Source organism: Penaeus vannamei, chromosome 18 (assembly GCF_042767895.1).
Source record: "Penaeus vannamei isolate JL-2024 chromosome 18, ASM4276789v1, whole genome shotgun sequence".
NCBI lineage: Eukaryota > Metazoa > Arthropoda > Malacostraca > Decapoda > Penaeidae > Penaeus > Penaeus vannamei.
In genome coordinates, this window is record NC_091566.1 from 27,722,373 (window position 1) to 27,727,372 (window position 5,000).

General features: G+C 46.3%; 1 protein-coding gene across 10 annotated transcripts in view; it reads left to right on the plus strand.

Annotated features, from left to right (window-relative positions):
- Nucleotides 1-5,000, plus strand: part of Orp8 (Oxysterol-binding protein-related protein 8) — a 198,713-nt gene that overhangs the window by 128,302 nt on the left and 65,411 nt on the right. The window lies entirely within an intron of this gene.

Consider the following 5,000-nt stretch of genomic DNA (forward strand, 5'->3'; position numbering starts at 1 on the left):
TTTACAAGGTCAATATCTCCTCTCTTTGGACCTCTCCACCGCCTGTACGGCCGACCCTTGTACGGGGCTCGCCTTGTCCTTCCTGCTTCTGCTGTTCCGCTGTTCTTTTGTTTGTTGTTCTTGTTGTGTCTAACTTGTTTTCTCTTCATATCCTTCCTGGTTCCGACTTCTTTCTTCGCTTTATCTTCCAGCGTTTCCTCTTCCTTTTCTTCTTGTTCTTCCGTCTCTTTCATCTATATTTCCCCCTCCCCCGTCTCTTCATCCCCTCCTTTCCTCCTTCCCTCTTCTTCTTCTTCTTCTTCTTCTTCTTCTTCTTCTTCTTCTTCTTCTTCTTCTTCTCCTCCTCCTCCTCCTCCTCCTCCTCCTCCTCCTCCTCTTCCTCCCCCCCAGACCCCCTCGGACTCCCCCTCAACCCGCCGCCCAATTCCATCATCCACGGCGAATTTCATCCCCAAATTTCCCCTCATTCCGCGACGCATCCGCCTTCCGTGCTGGCACCACCTGGGCGAGGCACATGTGTTCGCCGCCAGGTAGGCCTATGTGTACATGCGAAGCCCAATTGCTAATTAACCCATAGGCACAGCGACCACATTCTTGCATGAGCCATAGGGTGGTCGATAATCAGGACAGAGGAATCGATAATGAGGCTAGAGTGATCAGTAATGAGGCTAGAGCGGTCAGGAACAACGCTAAAGCGACGGACAATGAGGCCCGAAGATCACGTGATTGTGACACCGATGTTGCGATAGGAGGCGCGGGAGGGACGGGAGGGTCATTCCGCTGATCGATATCCTTGTTATCGGGGGTCCTGTTCATGTTGCTAAGATATGGTGTGGTGGGCGTGGCGTTGCTACGTCAGGGCGCTTCAAAGGGCGGGCTCTTGGGACACGAGAAGGTATTGTCGGGAAGGCGTTGGAGTTCATGTGACGTCCTTGGGGCAGAAATGCGAATGAAAAATTGAAGCGTTGGCCCCGTGAACTATGCAATGGACTATTTTACCGGATCGCCTGACTTTTTGATTTTGGTTTGGATGGTCTATTGTCACCGGGTAGCGTCCCGTTCCTATCCAATAACCTCCTGAAGAATGAAGGAAGAAATAAAGTCGATGAAGATATCGCAAAGATGTATCAGAAGCAAAAGACGTTATAGCTTCTATAAATAATTCGTTTCCTTCTTCCACATCTTTGCCCGAGGTATCCATTTCCGGCTCGGGTTTTACCGTAACAGCCGGGTGCGGAAGGATCTTTGACATTTAGCTTCTCGGTAACTTATTTAACCTATAGTGTATAACTGATGGTGCTGTGTATAACTTATGGGGTAGTATATACGTTAGATCGGCTTGGGAATATTGATATACTGTCGCTAGGGTAAAGACGGGAGTGACTTTGATGATAAGACGAATCCTTCATTCAGCATCTAAGACGTAAATGCGGTGTAAAGTAGTGTTGAAAAATCATTAGGCTGGTTAAACATCAGAGGATATCGGGCTTCTATAGCAGGGCTTCTTGACGGGGGACCAGAATCTCAAGGTCTGTGGGACTCGGTAACAGTTCTTGGACGGCCGTACCCAGCATATACAGTATGGTAAAATTATTACTGTTTTTGTTCGTTTTTTTATATAAATATAATCCAGATGCTGTACAGATGGTTAATAAGCCGTGTTTTGCCGGGACATTGCCATTGAAATGTGAGAGAGTGTATGTATAGGTCCTTTCTCTTTTTTTCAGCCATTATTTTTTCGGGTGTAGAGGAGCAGGTTCTCCTTAGCTTGGCGCTCTAAGTCTTTTGTTTGTTTGTCTATTATTTTACAAGCTTGATAGTTTCCGAGGCAGATGATAAGGGGGATTTGGATTATAGGTTTAGAATGTAGGTTTTGTGTACTTTTTATGTCTCGCGGGGGACTTCAGCATCCGTTTCTCTCTTTCTCTCTCGCTTCCTAATGTATTTTATGTAACATTTAAGCTTTATTGATATAAGTAATTTATCTGTATATATCCGCACATATGTGTTTGTGTGTGAGTATATATATATATATATATATATATATATATATATATATATATATATATATATATATATATATATATATATATATATATATGTATATGTATATGTATATGTATATATACATACTGATTGATTCGCATATTTGATTATTCGCATATCGAGGAGGGAAAGGTTAGGAGAGCGCGGCTGGTTCCCAGCCTCGGCCTTCCTCCGCCGGGCGCAGTGATGCGGGCGCAGTCGATCGCTGACGGAGGTCATATTGCGCGTACCACCGTGGCCGGCTTCTGGCTTGCCTTGGCTTGGTTTTCGGATACATATTTTACGTGTTCGAGTCGCTCCGGAGGCCACGTGTCAATATCCATGCGGGGCCACGTGTCACTTGCCTACCGTGTGTTCATGGCCGGGCGTCACGTGATCCCCGTTGGGCGCATGGTGCCTTCAGGTGCGCCCGGTGCCTGCTGGACGGTGCCATAGTGGTGGCAGGTCGTTGTGTTCTGTTCCTCTGCCGTCTTTTGACTTATTGTTTTTTTTTGCGGTTGTGGTCTTGCGTTTTCGGTTTTCGGGTTAGTTTCATATCCTCCACCCTCTTCCCCAGCCTCGTGCACTTAGTCCTTGTGCTCGTTCTCTCTCCCCCCTCCCCTCTCCGTCTCTCTCTCTCTCTCTCTCTCTCTCTCTCTCTCTCTCTCTCTCTCTCTCTCTCTCTCTCTCTCTCTCTCTCTCTCTCTCTCTCTCTCTCTCTCTCTCTCTCTCTCTCTCTCTCTCTCTCTCTCTCTCTCTCTCTCTCTCTCTCTCTCTCTCTCTCTCTCTCTCTCTCTCTCTCTCTCTCTCTCTCTCTCTCTCTCTCTCTCCTCTCCTCTCCTCTCCAACTCATCTTTTCCTCTTCTCTTTTTTTCTCGTCCCTTTCCTTCCCCCTTTTTCCATATCTCTTTTTTTTTCTCGCCCCTTTCCTTCCCTCTCTTTCTTTTTGTCTCTCCCCCTCTCTCTATCTCTTCTTTTCCTCTCTCCTACTCCTCCCCTGCCTCGCCCATCCTCCCGTCCCCGTGCTACCTTCCCCCTTGGAGTATTAAGGGCCATGTGAGATAATTAGCAAGCTTATGGGATTTCCAGGACTAAATGTTGCCCGGACATGGAAAATGCCGCCTCCTCCGCCGCTCCCAATGACGTGTGGTCTTAATTAGGGCAGTTTTAGGCAATCGCGAGTTCACTGTTCTCTGGACGGTGGCGATGCATAGTTGATAATGAATGTGTAATTTTGCATGTGTATAGGATGATAGAGAGAGGTTTGTTACTTCGTGCATGTCGGGAAAATATTCGCGGGCAACCAAAGCAGCGCGAACACACAGTAACACTCACACAAACACGAAAACGTACTCGCGCGGTCATGTAACACTGCATTATTGGAGACGAATGTATATTTCACCGCCAGTACCATTACCATCGGTATTTGCATAAGTTATAACCGCGAAGGTTACGCCATCGATTTATCTGTTTACACACCAACGCCTTCCTTTAATGCGGCCGGCGATTTTTAGAAATTTTGCCTAATTGATAAAGCTTCGACTGCCCGCCAAAGGTCCGAGATGCAAGAGAGATGATCGTCTTCAGAGTCTCGGATCCCCCCCGACGGTAGCGGTGCCGGACCGGGGCTGTCTTCGTCCACTGTCTTCTCTTCGGGAGTTTTTTCATTTCAACTTTCTTATTGTCTCGGTCGCTTCTTTTCTCCGTCGGGGTTGTGGAGTTTACGGTGCTGGTGGTATTATTTTTTTAGCGTGTTATAGTGGGGTTGAAACAGGAATCCCGAGTTTTCTTAATATTGTGCGATAATGCTGCTGCACTTTTGTTATCCGTTACATTGTTTTGATTTCGCCCAGCACAAGTGCATTTTTTATGATGTTAATGGTGAAATCAACCTTTGTGGTATGCTTGATTTTTTTATTTAAAAAATTAGCTATGATTATAACGGTAAGGATGAAAATGGCGATAGTGATGTTGACAGGTAGCTATCACTGCCAAGTACTGGTTGAATTCTGTTGCTTTTCTCGTCCTTACGCAGCGGTACTCAGGATGCGCTGCTAATGGGTCGGGTATGCTGATGGATCAGTAAGCAGAGGATGGGTTTCGCGGCTGAATATTGCAGGGCACGGGGAATGGGCCGAGGGGGTGAATATTTCATAGGGGGCAGGAGGGGGGGAGGGGGGAGTGTGGGTTGCGGTAGCGCTGGAATGGGGGTTGCGTGGGGAAAGAGGAGAGAGAAGGAAAGAACATGGTATGGGAGGAGAGTAAGGGAAGGAGGGAAGAAAAAGAAGAGGGGAGGGAGAGAAAGGAAGGAGAGGGAGGGGGAAGAAGGATGGAGGAGGGGAAGGAAAGGAAGAGAGGAAGAGGACGAGGAAGGGAAGGCAGGGAAGAGAAAGAGGGAGAGGAAGGGGAGGAGGGGAAGGGGACGAGAAGAAAAAAAGGAAGAGGAAGGGGATGAGGAAAAAGAAGGGAGAGCAGGATAAGAAATGGAAGAAAAGGAATAAATGGCGGAAAATAAAGGGAAAAGCGAGAAGGCGAACACGCGGAAGGCGTCGCGACAAGAAGAATAACACGAGGAACACTCAGCTGGAATCGCGTGGGTCGGGTGGGCGTGATGGTCCTCTGGCATGTCGCTGCCTCCCGGCGGGATTGGCTCGGGGGAGCCTAAACACTAATTATATATATATATATATATATATATATATATATATATATATATATATATATATATATGTATATATATAAGCACAAATCAATAAATAGATATATATATGTGTGCGTGTGTGTGTGTGTGAAAGTCATGTTAGTAATTTTAGATTTTAGGCTTCGAGTTTTTTGCTTGGAGCAGTGTCATGATCTCCCTTCACGCATAAACTTTCGTTGAATTTTGTTTGATCATGCGGAGACACGCAGATATAAGAAGATAGATGGGTGCACGTGTGTGTGTTATATATATATATATATATATATATATATAT